Source organism: Chelonia mydas, chromosome 2, assembly GCF_015237465.2.
Source record: "Chelonia mydas isolate rCheMyd1 chromosome 2, rCheMyd1.pri.v2, whole genome shotgun sequence".
Lineage (NCBI taxonomy): Eukaryota > Metazoa > Chordata > Testudines > Cheloniidae > Chelonia > Chelonia mydas.
The window spans coordinates 239,343,639-239,362,934 of record NC_057850.1 but is presented as its reverse complement, the minus strand read 5'-3'; the positions used below and the strand labels follow the sequence as shown (position 1 = coordinate 239,362,934).

Below are 19,296 nucleotides of genomic sequence, written 5' to 3'. Positions count from 1 at the left end.
ACCCTGAGAAGGAGTGTTCCCATGCCAAGCCTGGCCGTGAGGCTGCACCCAGCAGTGAACAGACCTGCTTCACACCTCCTTGCTGCAGACTAAACTTTGGACAATAGAGGGGTAGTAGGAAGTGCCTAGGGAGGGCAGCCTTAAGGTGTTCCTGGGTTTTAGACCTTTCAGATCTCACAAGGCCCTGGGCCGGAGCTGGGCTCCCCTACCAAAACCCCTAACTCTTAAGCCAGGGGTGGGCAAACTTTTTGGCCTGAGGGCCCCATCTGAGTGGGGAAATTGTATGCAGGGCCATGAATGTAGGGCTGGGGTGGGGGGTTGCGGTGTGGGAGGGGGTGCAGGAAGGGGCTCAGGGCAGGGGGTTGGGTGCAGGAGGGGCGTGGAGTGTGGCAGGGGACTCAAGGCAGGGGATTGGGGTGCAGAGTGGTTTGGGGTGTGGGCTCCAGCCCAGCGCTGCTTACCTCGAGCGGCTCTGGGGTGGCAGTGGTGTGTTAAGGCAGGTTCCCTACCTGCCCTGGCCACACGCCACTCCCGGAAGTGGCCAGCATGTCATCTTGGCTGCTTGTTAGCTTTATGGCTTTGTTTACCTTTGCATGTAATCAAGCCAGTCAGACAGGTAAATGCACTTTCTTCTGTCTAGGGCAGGCTAGATGTATGCACTGCCTCCCAAACACATTTAAGAATGTATTTCCAGTACACACACAACTGTACACAATCTGTACATACATCATGCAATAATTTTCAGAACCAGTGTATCACCAGTTTACATATAATACTTTACAAAATTCCTTTTATGTACATATGACAACTACGGTGGGGTAGTGAGTGTGTCAGGCCGGATACGAGTAACAGTATAATGCAGGCGTGGCCAAACCGTGGCTCACGAGCTGCATGCGGCTCTTTGACAGGTGAGCTGAGGCTCGTGGAGCTTGGGGCTTCACCCTGTGGGTGGGATGAGCCAGCGTTCACGGCTTCAGCCCAGCAGTGGGAAGGGGTGCCAAGGCTTAGGGGTTCCCCCTGAGAGAGGGGGATGAGCCAGCATTCATGGTTCCAGCCCCACAGTGGGAAGGGGGTGCCGAGACTTGGTGCTTTCTCCGCAGTAAGGCGAGCCAGCGCTCACGGCTTCAGCCCTGCGGGGGGGGGAGGGGCACTGAGGTTTAGGGATGCTACGTTAATTTCGTGGATGACAATGACATCTTCAAACTGTAAGAAACGCAAGTATGAAGAAGAAAACCGAGTTTTCAGCCAGAATAGGAGGAAGATTTTGCATTCACTAGTAAAGGTGGCAAACCCCTGTGCTTAATCTGCAATGCATCACTCTCTCACTACAAAGCAAGCAACCTGAAATGTCACTATGAAACAACTCACAATAACTTTTCATCTAAGTACCGTCCTGGATCAGAATTAAGGAAAAACAAGCTAACCACATTAAAATATGCCTCAACAATCAGCAGACACTACTTTCTGCATTCAGTAAGGAAGCTGACACAATGACTGAAGCTAGTTTTGTTATGGCACTGAATATTGTTCGTGCTAAATGTCCATATTGTGATGGAGAATTTGTTAAGAAGAATATTGCAGAAGTGGTTGCAATTTTAGATCCAAGTTACACAAAACTTCAACTAATATGGCAAATTCCAATTTCGTGTCACATTACAAAGAGGCGGATCTCCCAGATTAGTAGTGGTGTTGCAAGGAACATGCAAAACGATCTAAAGAATTCTCTAGCATTCAGCCTAGCTGTTGATGAATCCACAGATATTCAAGATAAACCACGACCAGTGACATTTGTTCACTGTTTCCGCAGATGTAATTATGAAAGAAGAAATGTTGGACTTAGTGGTGCTAAAAGAAACAACTTGTGGTGTTGAATAAAGAATGCACTTGGCAAAACATTGACAAATGCTCATGTACCACTGGATAAACTTGTCAGTGTCGCAACAGATGGAGCACCTGCAGTGGTGGGGAAAAAAGTAGGCCTTTTCGGACTCTTGAAAAGCGATCCCAAATTTCTGGAATTTCTCTGATCATTGCATCACCCATTATGAACATCTCACAGGCAGATACTTCAAGTATGAAAATAGTCCTAGAAATTTCATCCACTCGAATGGGAAGAATCATTGACAGTTCAAAAATTTTATTTAAGAGCTGGATCTTGAAGACAAACCTAATGACATCTCTTTGTATTGTATTTTGAGGTGATTATTAACCAGCAATATCTTAAATAGGTTTGTGGAATTGTTGGAGCATATAGGTGCTTTCCTTGAAGAAAATGAAAAAATCCGATCCACAACTAAAAGATGAGCAATGGATGCAGGATCTGATATTTTTCACTGATATTATGCAGCATCTGCAAACTCTCAATTTGGCATTCCAAGGGAAGGATAAGATTATTTCTGACCTTACTCAGACAGTCTTCAGCTTTCAGAACAAGTTAAAGCTTCTGCAAGGAGACATAGCGTCAAGAGACTGCAACCACTTTCCCCATCTCAAGAGTAGGGTAAACACAGTCCCTGAAATCAAAGTAGAAGATCACAAACTTGAGGAATACAGAGCTAAAGTACAAGGACTGCTTGATGACTTTCAGGCCAGGTTTGAAGACTTGTAGAAGCTGAGATCCTGCTTCGCCTTTTCTTGCAAACTCATTCATGGTTGATGTGATCAATGATGGCTGTCCAATTCCCAAAACCGTGGTTACAGAACCATCTACTGTAGAAATGGAACTGTTGGAACTCCAGGAGGACCAGGCTCTAAAGATGATGCATAGACAGTCTACAATTGAGTCCTGGAAGCAAGTGCCAGGAACGAAGTATTCTCAAATCAAGAAGACTAGTGTGCGACTTATTTCCATTTGACACAACATACTGCTGTGTATTGCTGTACTACGTGACGAAGTTAGTAAAATCGAAACATCGTGCAGTCCTTACAAATCAACATCTGACTGAGCCTTGACACTGTATCAACCAGATTTCCAAAGACTTATGACCAGGATGGAGACTCTCAAGGCCTCTAGCTCTAGCAGTAATTAGCTGTGATACAGTAAGTAGGATGTTCATTTTAAATGTAAAGGTTGTGCATGTCTTGCAGCTCTCGAACTTCTGAAGATTATCTTATGCGGCTCAGAGGGTCAGTAAGTTTGGCCATGGCGGTATATTGGGTCCACTGCCAGTTGGCAGTGAGGGGCTCTTAGTGTCACCCCTTACTTCTCTTGTCACCTGTTCCCAGCACCCCGCTGCCCTATGATGCTCCTTCTCAAAACAGTGTCAGCCTCGTACTTCTAGTTCCTTTCCCCTCAGCTGGGTTACTCCTGACTCTTAGCCAGGTTCCCAGACCACCTCCGCTATTCCCACAGCCCCTACCCCAAGTTCATCTTCTTTGGGCTCTCTGCTCACACCTCTCTCAATCCCTATTCTCAACCCCTCATGCCCCTTCTACAACCTCTCCTACTATCCCCCAAACTCAGGCTTCCACTTCTGCCTTTTTTGAGCCCCCTCTTCCTTTCCTGACCTTCACAAATTCATACTTTCAACTTGTCCACAGCCTCTGACAACTATTAGTTGTGCTGATGGTCTCTTATTTCTCCTAAACTTTGGAAGGGAGAGTGTTATGATAGATAGCTTCCCCATATGGTGCTTTGTGGTATAACAGTATGCTTATGTATAGGGTAACCTCTAGAAACTTAGAGAACACCACATGCAGGAAATGCTTGATGAGAGAGGCCAGTATATGTGAAAGAAGGGGAAAAGCCTGAATGCTGGACTGCATTGGCTCTCTTTATACTTGAACACCAAACATGGTGTGAGAAGTGAGTTGGCTCCTGCAGGTATGTGAAATCAAAAACTAAGAATATTGCAAAAAACCAAAATCAGAGAAAACAATATTCATGGCAGCATACTAGATTCTTGTTGCTGAACAGATGTGCTAGCAACTAACATTATTTAGATAATAGGAAAACCACAACATTGTGATGGGGCTACATAAAAAGGAAAAACAAAAGAACAGCCGTATTACTGGAAGTAATGGCCAACAGTTACCATGTGGTCCAACAGCATGTGGATATGGCAACAGCAGCAGACTGAGAGGACCCATGCAAAATCCTAGAATGCAAAAGCATTTTCAACCCACAAAAAAGATCATATTCAAGCTCTGTGTGGCTCAAAAGCTTGTATCTCTGACCAACAGAAATTGGTCCAATAAAAGCTATTACCTCACCCACCTTGTCTCCCTAATATATGAAAGGTGTCTTTACAACAAGTGGAATCAGGAATCTGGAGAAATAACAGATCAGTAAACTGCCAAACTGCACAAAATGGATGACTCACAAGGTTATCGAAACTTAAAAGATCAACTAATTCATTCTAGATTAGCAATAGGCACAAAAGATGTAAGAACTTGAAGCAGAATGCTTCGACTAACCACATGAGCTCTGCCAAGAGCTATAGACACATGCAAAGCTAGTGAACAAGCTCACATCCAAATGCACAGAATAAGTGGCGCAGACGCAGAGATAATTCATTGAGTGGCAGAGGACAACCATGAAATTAAAAAAGCATACATCTAAATTTATGCAAAGATAACTGCATAAATACAAAGCACAGGAAATAAACAAAAATGGAAAAAAGGACTTGTGAATATTTTGGAGAAAAATATCATAATGGAAAATGCCCTGAATATGGGGGTCACATGCAGTAGCTGTGGCAAGATAAATCAATAAGCCCAAGCTTACAGACAAGAAATGCACAATATCAAGGAAGCAAGCAATGATGCTGAGGATGGGATTTTGCATATATGACATTTAATGAAGTGCAAAACAGAAAAATCAAGATTTGTAAAGGTTTCAGAGTAACAGCCGTGTTAGTCTGTATTCGCAAAAAGAAAAGGAGTACTTGTGGCACCTTAGAGACTAACCAATTTATTTGAGCATAAGCTTTCGTGAGCTACAGCTCACGTCATCGGATGCACACTGATGTCTTCTGCAGTTTCCACAGTATGCATCCGATGAAGTGAGCTGTAGCTCACGAAAGCTTATGCTCAAATAAATTGGTTAGTCTCTAAGGTGCCACAAGTACTCCTTTTCTTTTTAAGATTTGTAAAGCTCACACTAACACCAGATGCAACTACAAGGCACCAGCACACAAACGAACAGGACATCAACAGGAAAGTCATATTAAAATTATCTGATGGCATGATCATAACACCACTAGGACAAAGAAAATTACTGTTCCTTGGTATTCTGCTTGTACAGGATGAAATTTATCGTAGTACAAACAACACAGCTCTCAGCTAAAACATGTGAATGCTTGAACCCTGTGACACTAAACCTGAGACAAACAATATAATAGACACACAAGCAAAATAAAAAAAACCCCATATCTGGCAGACAATGCACTGTGGCATCAGCAAAGGTGCTGAAAGATTACCAAAATAATTGGAAGGACTGGGATGTCCTCCAGGCATGTAACACCTGGAAACCGATCAAATGATTCAACCAGAACAGCGCCTACCTTGCAGAGTACACATTGTAATCTAAGAAAAACATAATAGGACCAATAAAGCAAATGGAAGAAGAAGGCATCATTGCTGGAGTCAGGGCCCACAAGTTGGATAAGCAGCATGGTAGCAATGAAGCCAGGCACAGGAGTGGCAGAAGCTCCCTAAAAGTAGGGGGGCCACCGGCACCTGAACCATGGCCCCATCCCCCCGCACCGCCCTTTCTCCCTGAGTCCCCATTCTCATGCCATCCATTCCCCCGAGGCCCTGTTCTCATGCCACCCCATCTTCCTGAGGCCCCACCCTTGCACTTCCCCTTCCCCTGAGGTCCTGCTCCTGTAACGCCTCTTCCCCCAAGACCAGCCCTCCACTCATTCCTCTACACCCCTTCCCCTTTGTCTTTGCCCTTAGGGCCAGTAAAATATGAGAGGGTACAGCCTTTCCACTTTTAAAATGGTGGGGCCCTGCCCCCCTCTTGTTCCGGTGCCCCAGCCAGGCAAGCTGTACATTTACACAAACCTGAGCAATTTAAACGAAGTACTAAAAAGAGCTTACTAGCAAGTGTTTACTATTGAAGAAATATCTGACTTGGCAAAAACAAAAATATTCTCAGTACAGTACTTGATGCCAGACATTGGAAAGTGCTACTGGATAAGGTAAGCAGCTAACTCACCACGTTTTGGACACCAATAGGTAGATACAGATTGAGAGTGATGTTTGGAATGAAACCTGAAGTGGAAGAATATCAGTGCCCCCAGCAAGACATACTAAGAGGGCTCACAAGGATCAGCATCGTGGCTGATGACATTCTGGTGTCTGGATGTGGAGATAGTGTGGTGGAAGCTGTGGCAGATCTTGGCCGCAACCTTATCTGCTTGCTAGAAAGAGAAGCAAAGTGAAACAACATGAAATTGATTGCAGTAGCATACATTAGACACTCACTGACTACCCATGGGCTACAACTTAACCCCCAGAAGATAAATGTAGTAAAACAGATGCCCACACCTAAGAATATCAAATCAGCTCAGAGACTATTAAGATTTGTAAACTAGCTGACAAAGTTTCATCAAGTCTTTCAGATGTGTGTGAACCGCTGAGGTATGATTCAGTGTGGACATAGTTACCTCAACATGATGCAGTCCTCTCACGTATCAAGGAGCTGGTGACCAAATACCCCATCCTGAAGTACTATGATGTGAATGAAGAGGCAACCAGGGCTTGGGACATTACTCCCACAAAAGGGAAAGATGGTAGCGTTTGTATCAAGGTCACTATCACTAAGGTATCAGCCAAGCCATTTATGTGCCATTTTCAAGGCTGAAAAGAATCAGTGATTTACTAGTGTTCATGTCAGTCATTCTGTCAGGCTGGCCAGACACCAAAGGGGAAACCTTGTCACCTGCCTTTCAAGAATACTGGAGCTGTCAAGATGAGCTGAATATAAAGTATAGCATCCTATATAAAGGCAGACAAATCATAATTCCAGACCATTGAGAACAGAAATTCTCTCCAGAATACATCTGAACCATTCCGGAATAGAAGCCTGTATCTGGAAAGCTAGGGATGCCATATACTGGCCAAACATGACTAAAGATGAGAAGATGTGATACATGTGGGAAATGCAGGCCAAGCAGCAAAACAAAACAAAAAATGTGTGTGCGGAAAAAATATGAAGCATCCCCTGCAGACTTGGAGCAAAGTAGGAATGGACCTTTTCACCAACACCGCACAAACTATTTCATTATTGTAGATTACTATTCAGACTTCTGGGACAAACTAGACAAACTGTCAAACACTACCACAGCAACTGTCATAGACAAAGCAATGAAACATTTCAGCAGACATGGTGTGAAGGAGTGTACCAGCCTTTTAAGGAACAGGCTGGAGCCTACAACCAGAACAACTTAGATGTAATCAAGGAGGCCCCCTGTCCTGCCCTGGGGCTGCTGTGACCCTAAGAACCCCATGATGCCAACTGGCAAAGGGTTCATTGTTCTGTAACAGCAACTCCTATCAGGCTTGACAAACTCACTGCATCTAACACTTTGCTGTAATAGTATTTATGTATAAAGTCGTGTGTGTGAAGTTATTGACATGAACTGTAAATGTATAGATAATTGTTTCAACCACTGTTATATATTTGCAGCAAATATTGTACAAAGGTTGTCGTGTGAGGTGTCTATGAAGAGGTTATGATTTGCTGGTTATAATTATGCTGGCTTTACATGTGTATCATTTTTGTATTTGAAGTTATGAATATGGGCTATGTACTTGTATCTCAAATGTATTTGATTCCAAGTAGCCTCAATGAAGCATTTGGTCATCTTCTTGAGAGAGGATTATTCTCAGTAAGTGCCCAATTAAGAAACAGTTAACTGACAATGAACTCTGGGAGACACCAATCCACATCTGAGATTTCCTTGGAACGCTCAAACTAACATGTAAACAAGGGCATTGGCCTGTAAAGAACTGAGTCCTGCATGGACATATGACTTGCCTATGTGACTCCAAACTCCATCTTGCTGTGATTTTTTTCCATAGTCAGAACAAAGGAGTGTCCTTCCAAGGGCAAAGAGTATAAAAGGCCATGAAAACCCCTCCATCTTATCTTCAATCCTGCTTCTTACTTCTGGAGGAAACTTGCTGAAAACTATCAGGGGGTAGCCGTGTTAGTCTGTATCCACAAACAACAAGGAGTCTGGTGGCACCTTAAAGACTAAGATTTATTTGAGCATAAGCTTTTGTGGGTAAAAACCTCACTGCATCTGAAGCAGTGAGGTTTTTACCCACAAAAGCTTATGCTCAAATAAATCTTAGTCTTTAAGGTGCCACCAGACTCCTTGTTGTTTTTGCTGAAAACTGAAGCTCTGAACAAAGGACTGGATGACCCCTCCCAGCTGTGGATGTACTCCAGAGACTTGATTTGAACTTGCAGTTTATTCCATCACCGCTACAAGCCTGAACCAAGAACTTTGCCATTACTGTATGTAATTGATTCCATTTAACCAAATCTAGCTCTTATCTATATCTTCTTCCTTTTATGAATAATATATTCTAAAGGATTGGCAACAGTGTGATTGCAGGTAAGATCTACTTCGTATATTGACCTGGGTCTGGGGCTTGGTCCTTTGGGATCAGGAGAACCTTTTTTCTTTTCCTGGGGCATTGGTTTTCATACTCATTCGTCCTCATAATGAGTGACACTGGTGGTGATACTAGGAAACTGGAGTGTTTAAGGGAATTGCTTGTGTGACTTATGGTTAGCCAGTGGGGTAAAACCAAAGTCCTCTCTGGCTGGCTGGTTTGGTGTGCCTTAGAAGTGGAGAAACCCCAGCCTTGGCCTGTAACTGCCCTGCCTCTAAGCAATTTGTCCTGAACTGATACTCTCAGAAGTATCCCACCAAAGGCAGCATCATTACAGAGTGATCTTAATTGAAAGCTAGGATCATGCTGGTCATTAATATCACTGTGAAATGTATATACTGATTATATTAAAGTTATGCAGACACACTGCAAATATATAGTTGACAAATGCTTTTTCTGCCAGACAAAGCATGTCTATCTCTGATGTAAATTGGCATTGTAAAGCCAATATAACGGAAGTCCCATTTACATGTGAAAGTCAACAGGAAAAACAGGTCTACCGGGAGATGTGAAAAAACAGGGCTATGGAAAGACATCTTGAAGCCAGCACCCCTGGAAGGAAACAGGCATCAGCCTGTCTTTGGGGGAGAAATAATGAATTTTGAGAAATATAAGGTGAAGGAAAAAGACACTTTATTATCCTTCACTCAGGAAGCAAAAAGGCAAAAAATGCTTTCGGCATTTATGAAAGTTGGATCTTGGCCAGGGCGCTGGGAGGTGTTAGGTGAGAAATTGCTTTCAACAAGGATTTTAGCCTGTTAAAAATTAAGTTTAGACTTGAAGCATGTTACACCTTTTTGTTTTAAATGTAACCTGTTCTTGCTCACGATCTCTTAAATCTTAATCTCTGTTGTTAAACTTACATTTGTTTTCACTTTAATTAGTTTACAGAGTTGTGCTATTGTGAAGGACCTGATCCTGATTTGTACTAATCAAGCTGTATATACACTGTCTCTTTGGGGACAGCTTACCTGGTAATCACTGTTAGTGTCCAGTGACAGGGGCTGGATACTGCAGGGAGTGCTCTGGTGTTCATGTGTACTTACAGAGAGGGTGAGGAAGTGAGTAGTTGTGGCACCAAAGATTGTTAGTTTCAGGGAGCTAAACCACAGTAGGCACAGACAATATTGTTTCACACTAAAGACAGGTAATGGTGAGGTACTTCATAACTCTGAGTTCCCTTTTGAAGCATCACAGTTATTTAAACAAGAAAGGGAATCTGGGCAAGAGAGAGGTGACTAGAAGCTTTGCAGGGCATGGTCTTACGTTCCAGGGGACTCATCTGACTGGGCCCTGGGGGCTTTGCTTGATGACTCTAAGGTTGGGAGCTGTGAACCAGAGTCTTGAGGGAAGGACCTTATGAACTTTAAGACTGTTCCTTCCCTGAGATCTTCTTAAAGGAAACACATTTGTTTTTAGCTTCCCCTTGCTTGAACTATAACACCTGGCATCCTAAACTATGTTTGTGCAGTTTACCCAGGAATGGAAATTTGTTCATATCACACCATCACCATAATACAGCCTGTAAAGTGGCAAAGCTGAATTGACAGTTAAAATTGTTAAGACTCTACTAAAGAAAGCTGAAAAAAGCAAAGAAATGTTATGGCAGCCCATTCTTGAATGCAGTAACACGCCCACAGAAGGATTTAATAACAATCTGGTACACAGCTTGATTTCAAGCCGCATGTGTATCCTGGTTCTTATAATCTTTCCATTACTACAACCGGTAGTGGTGGAAGGAGCAACAGACAAAAAGGAAGAGAGACATGCAAAGGCCAAAGCCTACAAAGCTAAGACAAGACCTCCCAGAATTACAGCTGGGAGACCTTCTTAGGATCACGTTATTGCCTCAGAACAAATCATGCCCCTTTGGAAGCAAGCTATGCTTGTTGAACAGATAAACCCTCATTCATATAACGTAGCTATGCATTGGCATGTATTGCACCGAAGTCACAAACGAATATGTTTACCCACTATAAACGCAAGACAAAAACATGTTCTTGGAGGATGGTGAAATATGCACTCTACTGACACTTGATCAGCAGGACATGGAAGGAATACAGGCTAACAAGAGACTGACAGACTCTCAAAACACCACACCACCCAAAGAACCAACTGCAAGGCAATCTCTTGTCATCACAAGAAAGACTCGCACTGTTTCTAATATTCAACGACCTGTAAGATGTAGACAAGACCTTGTACAATTCGAAGGTGTGAAAGAACAAACCTCCCAAACCCTCCACTAATGTTAAATTGTGGAAAATCTCTTAGTTGCCAAGCAAGTTAAGAGTTAATCAAAAGAAACCCCCCCACTAATGTTAAATTGTATGATGAGATAGTCTGTTGCTTTTCCTTAAAATCTAACTATTTAAGCAGGTTATGGTATTTGTTTAATTTTTGCTATCTTAGATATGGTAAAGGGGATGTTACAATAGATAGTACCCCTTATTGAGAAGCTGTAGTCTCTAGTATGCTTACGTGTAGGAACCTAGAGAACACTACTTTGAAGAAGAGCTTGACAAGAAAGGACGATTGATGTGGAGGAAGGAACAAAGCCTGAAAGCTGCATTGTCTTGGCTCTCTCTCTTCTAATGCTTGAAAACGAACAGAGGGGGCTTTGCCTTCTTCCTTTAGCAAGTTTGAAGAACTTGAGCCCAGGAAATGCAGCTCTCCCTCCAGATCCTCTTCTTAGCTTCCTAAGTCCAAAGCCAAGCTACTCTGCAGTGTTAGATGTGGCCATTCAGGAAAAAGGAAAGGAGGGAGTGTCTGTTTTGCCACATGGTGGTTAAGGCTGAGAAGCAGTAATAGCTGCAGTTCTGCTCCCTAGTAGTTTCTGCAGGATGTCCTCTCTCTGGTTCCCAGGTCCCTAAGTACCACAGGGGTGGTTGTTACATTCCTTATCCTCCCCTCATTGCTATAGGGCCTGATTCTGCTTCCATTTACAAATCCTGCATCATCCTGTTGCCGTTGTTCCATGGGGGCGGGGGGAGTAGAGAGAGAGAGAGAACGAACACTCTCAAGGATACCTGCCCCAGGACTGAGAATATGGGCTCAACGGGAGAGGGATGCATCACATGTCTCTAAAGCCTTCACCAAATATGGAATCTTGTGGTCTGCTTTTTAATTTCTGGATGAATCCATATGCAGGTGGAAATACTTGGAGTGAAGGGGTTATCACAGTGTATGGTGTGGCTCACAACTGAGAGTGCCTAACTCAGGGCAGAATGTCAGAAAACTGGGCAGACGCCTTAAACTGGTGGTGTGTTCTATAATTAGATTTCCCAAGCCACTAACAAATGTGAACTCTTGGATCACTATACCAGTCTTACCACTGAGTCACAGACGGTCCTCTTAGACACTTACCACCCAGACAAACTGGCCTTTATGATAAAAGGTCACTTATACCAAAAATCACATCACATCAGGTTGCTCCCAGTTCCAAGAGGTCAGTCATTTACCTCAAATCAATTGGTACTCTGGATCTTACAACAAAGACAATGCTGATAGCTAATTCTATAGTGAACTAACTGAACGTTTATTAGCTAAGAAAATAAAGTGAAAGTTATTGAGGTTAAAGCAGGTAAAATATATGCACAGGTGACTCACAATCTATAATTCCTAATGGTTGCAGAGATGTAGTAATCTGCCAGTTTTCCAAAAGTCTCTCAGGGCCACCCAGAATAACTCCAGAGATCTCAGTTTTCTCGTTCAGTTGTTCTGCCTTGTTAGAATCCAAACAGTCCAGAGAAGCAGGATCTTTCCTTGAATCCATACTTATAGCTTCTTCTCACAGAAACCAGCTGTTTCACTACCGCCGTGGGCTTTTCCTTTGATGATGGACTGTGAGGAATGCATTTTGAGTCTTTGGCCTCTGATCATCACACACGATGACCACTTGTTTTGAAATTAGCACTTTTCTGTTACAGTTCTTCAGCTGCATTTCACAAGGCTTCTTTCTCACTTGATGGGTTATTTAGTTAAAGGGATATTCACAATGTAAATGTTATTACATTATAACAGCATACAGATAAGTGAAAACAATGCTAGCAACTTCCCATTAGTTTTCATGAAGTTTAAACACAAATACACTCTTATACATTTAACAATTACTTTGATCTATACTAATGAACAAGTGAATTGACCTGGAGCTTTGGCCTGAGCTGGCAACTAGTCTGCCAGCATCACAGGGGTAATTATAGTATGGTAGTGCCTGGGGTAATTGGAGTAGGGGTAACTTGTGGTTCAAACAGCAGGGGCATTAGGATAATTGAGATATAATTGAAGATGGGACAGCTGGTCGTTGAATAACAGAAGACTGGGAAAATCACAGTTGGGATAATTCAGGCTGCACTGTAGTTATGGTCAGGAGAGTTATTACTTCCTTACTGCAATACATATTTTGTGCGATGCATTCAGAAGAGGAGGTAGGAGAGCTGAATTGGGCAAAAAAAGGTAGAGGTAGTATTCCAAGCTCCACTCATTTAAAATGCCTATTATAGTACATTGCACAGATCATAATGTGATTCCCTAACAATTAAAATGGAGTTAACAGGGTTGGAATTATAGATCTGTATTTTAGATAAAACATATTACTAGGATTATTCCTAAATATTGTAAACCCAAGAAAATCAGAGTTAAGATTAAATTTAAAACGAATCAAAATTCATTCAGGTATGGAAATGTGCAATTAGGGCACCTCGACAAAATTAACTTTATGCCATAATAACATCATCCACTATTTTAAGGCATTATAGTGTCTGTATTCCCACACAAATTTAAATTTATATTTAAAGACACACTAGATCTTATTTCCCTTCATGTGTCATTAGAAGGCAGAGTTAAGGTTGTCTGGGGGTCCTAACTATGCATTTCTACTTCTTTAGCATGTTTTCCAAAAGGCAGCTTAAGGGACAGTTGCCTGTGTCCACAGTTCCATTGAGATCAATAGGAGACCATAGTCATTTTGAAAGATGGTATTTCTTCATGGACTTCTCTGAAGTAGATCATTGTAGTTCAGCTTCTGCTGAAGGATCAACTTTGTTACAAAACATAATAACCATAAATGACCATTAATCCTTAAATATTTATTCAAATAGAGCCTATGTACAAGATTTCAATGAGTTTTAACAATAGGGCAGACTTGAAGAGTTTTTATTATTCCATTATTAACTATAATTTGGGGGGAAAGTCTGATCCAGGGTGCTATATTTCTTAAAGGCCACATTTTAAAATTAAACTAACTAATTAATGAATTTGTAAATTCTCAGAAAATTCACTGTGTGCTCAGAGTAAGTCCTGTAAGTCTCGGGATGACAAACTAAAAGAGATGGCATTCCTGCTTTTAATGCCAAACTCCTTAACTATCGAGCTATGAGTAGCACCTCCATAATAATCTACCTCCTTTCTTATATGCTTTGATCAGCAATTAAATAGTTAACATTGCCCTTTATTAATGGGCTTCTGATGCAACCCATGGGAGTAGAGGTAGTGAATACCCCTCAGTCTGGGGCAGATGTAGATTGTGTGTGATTAAAGCTTTGACTCTGGAGCACATCCTGCCAGCCCCTACACACCACGTCCCAGCTTGCTGAGCTGCCCCAAGCTACCCTTCCTGCTCAACGCCCTATGTTGTTAATGTTTGGGGATAATGACAATAAGTCTATACTGCATTTGTCTGATCCCTACTCTCAGTTTAGGCAGGGTCTACCCAGGCTGCTGGTATCACCTGGGTTGGGTTGGGGGCTACACTGTGATAAACAGTTATTAATTGATAACACCTCTCTGAGGTGCCCATTGTACGTCTAGCCTCTGGCTTGGCGTGTGCACACGTTGCCCCGCTGGGATGGAGCCACTGGCTCCTATCAGCCAGCGGGCTGCCCTGTCTTCTCGATGCGTCTGCGGCTACCTGGGGCCCGACCACTGTAGAGGTCAGCCTCCTGGTCACGTTATCTTTACTGTTTCAGAGCAGCAGCCGTGTTAGTCTGTATCTGCAAAAAGAACAGGCGTACTTGTGGCACCTTAGAGACTTAGCCCTGGTCTACACTAGGAGTTTAGGTCGAATTTAGCAGCGTTAAATCAATGTAAACCTGCACCTGTCCACACGATGAAGCCCTTTTTTTCGACTTAAAGGGCTCTTAAAATCGATTTCCTTAATCCACCTCTGACAAGTGGATTAGTGCTTAAATCGGCCTTGCCGGGTCGAATTTCGGGTACTGTGGACGCAATTAGACGGTATTGGCCTCCGGGAGCTATCCCAGAGTGCTCCATTGTGACCGCTCTGGACAGCACTCTCAACTCAGATGCACTGGCCAGGTAGACAGGAAAAGGCCCGCGAACTTTTGAATGTCAATTTCCTGTTTGCATGGTCACCTGCAGCTTGCCACGCTGGCCAGAGCTCATCAGCAGAGGTGACCATGATGGAGTCCCAGAATCGCAAAAGAGCTCCAGCATGGGCCAAACGGGAGGTACGGGATCTGATCGCTGTATGGGGAGAGGAATCCGTGCTATCAGAACTATGTTCAAGTTTTCAAAATGCCAAAATCTTTGTCAAAATCTCCCAGGGCATGAAGGACAGAGGCCATAACAGGGACCCGAAGTAATGCCGCGTGAAACTTAAGGAGCTGAGGCAAGCCTACCAGAAAACCGGAGAGGCAAACGGCCGCTCCGGGTCAGAGCCCCAAACATGACGCTTCTGTGATGAGCTGCATGTCATTTTAGGGGGTTCAGCCACCACTACCCCAGCCGTGTTGTTTGACTTCTTCAATGGAGATGGAGGCAACACAGAAGCAGGTTTTGGGGACGAGGAAAATGATGATGATGATGAAGTTGTAGATAGCTCACAGCAAGCAAGTGGAGAAACCAGTTTTTCTGACAGCCAGGAACTGCTTCTCACCCTGGACCTGGAGGCAGTCCCCCCCGAACCCACCCAAGGCTGCCTCACGGACCCGCCAGGCAGAGAAGGGACCGCTGGTGAGTGTACCTTTTAAAATACTATACATGATTTAAAAGCAAGCATGTTTAATGATTAATTTGTCCTGGCATTTGCGGCTCTCCTGGATGTACTCCCAAAGCCTTTGCAAAAGTTTTCTGGGGAGGGCAGCCTTATTCCACTCACCATGGTAGGACACTTTACCACACCAGGCCAGTAGCACGTACTTGGGAATCATTGTAGAACAAAGCATTGCAGTGTATGTTTGCTGGCATTCAAACAACATCCGTTCTTTATCTCTCTGTGTTATCCTCAGGACAGTGATATCCTTCATGGTCACCTGGTTGAAATAGGGTGCTTTTCTTAAGGGGACATTCAGAGGTGCCCATTCCTGCTGGGCTGTTTGCCTGTGGCTGAACAGAAATGTTCCCCGCTGTTAGCCATGGGAGGGTTGAGGGGCTAGCCATGTGGTGGGGGGAGGCAAAATGCGACCTTGGAACGAAAGCACATGTGCTGTGTATTTAATGTTAACAGCAAGGTTTACCGTGAAAGAGTGTAGCCATTGTTCTAGAAAATGTCTTTTTAAATACTACTGCCTCTTTTTTTTTTTCTCCACCAGCTGCATGTGTTTCAATGATCACAGGATCTTCTCCTTCCCAGAGGCTAGTGAAAATTAGAAGGCGAAAAAAATGCACTCGTGATGAAACGTTCTCTGAGCTCATGCTGTCCTCCCACACTGACATAGCACAGACGAATGCGTGGAGGCAGACAATGTCAGAGTGCAGGAAAGCACAATATGACCAGGAGGAGAGGTGGCGGGCTGAAGAGAGGGCTGAAGCTGAAAGATGGTGGCAGCGTGATGAGAGGATGCAGGATTCAATGCTGAGGCTGCTGGAAGATCAAACCAATATGCTTCAGCGTATGGTTGAGCTGCAGGAAAGGCAGCAGGAGCACAGACCGCTGCTACAGCTCCTGTGTAACCAACCGCCCTTCTCCCCAAGTTCCATAGCCTCCTCACCCAGACGCCCAAGAACGCGGTGGGGGGCCTCCGGTCACTCCACCCCAGAGGATTGCCCAAGCAACAGAAGGCTGGCATTCAATAAGTTTTAAACTTTTACAGTGCTGTGTGGCCTTGTCCTTTCCTCCACCACCACCCCTCCTGGGCTACCTTGGTAGTTATCCCCCTATCTGTGTGATGAATGAATAAAGAATGCATGAATGTGAAGCAACAATGACTTTATTGCCTCTGCAAGCGGTGATCGAAGGGAGGAGGGGAGGGTGGTTAGCTTACAGGGAAGTGAACCAAGGGGCGGGGGTTTCGTCACAGAGAAACAAACAGAACTTTCACACCGTAGCCTGTCCAGTCATGAAACCGGTTTTCAAAGCTATTCTGATGCGCACCGCGCCCTCCTGTGCTCTTCTAACTGCCCTGGTGTCTGGCTGTTAGACAGTTGACAAGAAGGTGTGAGGATACTTAACATGGGGAAACAGATTCAATACGTGTAATGACCCAGCCACTCCTAGTCTCCAGTCAAACCCAAGTTAATGGTATCTAGTTTGCATGTTAATTCAAGCTCAGCAGTTTCTCATTGGAGTCTGTTTTTGAAGCTTTTCTGTTGCAAAATTGCCCCCCTTAAATCTGTTACTGAGCGGCCAGGCAGGTTGAAGTGGTCTCCCACCGGGTTTTGACAGGCGTGATTCCTGATGTCAGATTCCTGCCCAGTGATCTACGCTGGGCGGCCCTCGGCCCGCCCCGCCCAAGGGCCCACGGCCTTTGCCCCGCCCCCGCGCTGCCTCCAAGCTACGCTCTGCGCAGCCCCCCCCGCCCCCATGGTGCAGGCGGCGCTTCCGCTCGGAGCCGGATGTTGGCGGGTTTCTCCTGCGAGCGGGTTCTTGGTGCTGCTTAGTGCAGAGACGCTTCCGTCCAGCTGTCGCCTCCTTCTGCGTGTCCCGTCCCCCCCCGCTCTAGGCCCCGGCCCCTCCCGCCCTCCTGTCCCGGGTCCTCCGCGGCGCTCCCTTGGGACTCGGCCCTGGCCGTTGGTGACAGGTGAGTGCCGGGGCCTCGGCTCCCGGCCCGGTCCCAGACCCTCCGCCATTTTCGCGCCCGAGGAGGCTGCCCCCGGAGTCGGGACGGGCGAGGCGGCTGGTGGGGGAGGATCTTAGAGCTGTTCCCTCCCACCCCGCCGGGCCGGCTTCCTTTCCCCGGGACACCGTCCCTTCTCTCCCGGTGGGGTGGGGCCCACTCCATTCCTCTGCGGCGGTGAAGGGGGGGCTGCTTCCTTTCCCCCCCTCGGGGGTCGGGGTGACGGTGGGGAGGGTCTGAGCGGGCCCCGGCTGTGGGTGAGGGGCGGCGCGAGAGCGCGCCGTAGGGGGGGGTGTTGCTGGGGGGCACAGCTAGGGCGGCACAGGTGCTCTGAGCCGCGGGTGAGGGACGTTGCCAGGGTCCCCAAATGCTGCGACGAGAGGGGTTTCCCGCGTGCTGCCGATGGACCCTGGCCGTGCCCTGTCAGCTCCTCACTGTCCGCGACTATTTGATTTTACAGTTGTTGCCCTGAGCCGCGGCAGAAATAACCTCCCCCGTTCCCCTTGCTCAGGGCTGAGCGCTGGTCACACGCCCAGTCCGCGAGGGGCGAGTTGCGTTGAAGAAGTTCCGTTATTATATTTTCTCTGTGAGTTAAATGACCGTTAACAGACTCCACATACACAGCTCCCGTCAAGTGCTGCCTCTGCTCAGTTAGCATACAGTACAGCAGTGGCATGAGGAGAAACTTTATGGACCCAGGCAAATCATTGCTCTTCCACAAGTGACAAAGATCTTTTAACTGTGTTTATAAATTAAGCTTTGAAAGCTTCACAGTGAATTTCCAGGAGTTATCAGCACGTTTACGCTGTTAAGTGAAAGGAAAGGTGGGGTTTCATTTCCTTCCTAAAATTAGGAAATAGAAAGTCTTTATATAAAGACTAGAGTAAGTGTGGTATCTCAGGAATTAATGCAGTTATTGTATCCCTAATGTTGTGTTTGGAGCAAAAACTTTTACCTGTCTTATCTTTGACAAATTGGAAATGCTATGAAATTCAAAAGTTGACACTTAATTGTAGTCATCATTTTAATACGTTCTTGTCAGTAACCCTGTTTCATGGAAGGTTTGGTTAATGAACTGGCATAGCTCCTTTGAATTTATTTCAACTCCACTGAGTAAACCTTTCAGGGAAACATAAATGTGTGGTGTTAAAAATATTCCTTCATCACAGCAAAATCTCACTTCATTTATATATATATCAAGTGGATTTAGAAAAAATGAGTACCTTTTATGATGTTTGCATGATAGAAACTTGGTTTCATCAGTAACATACTTAGTTTTAGGCAGCTTCCAAACTACACTCACTCTTCTGTTGTTTTGTGTGCTCTTCTACAGCTTGTTTAGGTAAATGCATCACACTAGGAACTCTTTTAATGAGAGGCTTGTGTACAAACTGGAACCAAATTAAATCACTTTTAATTCACAACTTTAAAGTTGTTTCAGTACAAGTCTGTGTGAAGTCTTATTTCAAATAATGTCCTATTCTGATCTAATTTAAATTTTTTTAACCAATTTAAATTAAACTGAAATAGGAAACTCTTAATCTGAAATAATTATCCATATGTAGATTTGCACTAAAACTGTGAGTTAAAACTGATTTAGTTACTGGTTTAGTTACTGGTTCCAGTTTGAGTATAGACCAGCCCTTTGTGT

The 19,296-nt window shown here is 44.5% G+C and overlaps 1 protein-coding gene across 5 annotated transcripts in view; it reads left to right on the top strand.

The window, feature by feature from the left end:
- The first annotated feature begins 17,367 nt into the window (after positions 1-17,367).
- The window catches only part of WDR37 (WD repeat domain 37), a 64,655-nt gene continuing 62,726 nt past the window's right edge, over positions 17,368-19,296 (top strand). For 2 of the 5 annotated variants that reach the window (XM_043541500.1, XM_043541499.1), the window contains exon 1: positions 17,416-17,609. The gene's annotated coding sequence lies outside the window, so the exon portion shown is untranslated. Of the gene's footprint in view, positions 17,610-18,105; positions 18,232-19,296 lie in introns of all 5 variants that reach the window. The other 3 variants (XM_043541498.1, XM_037891016.2, XM_027830995.3) reach the window with 3 other exon arrangements.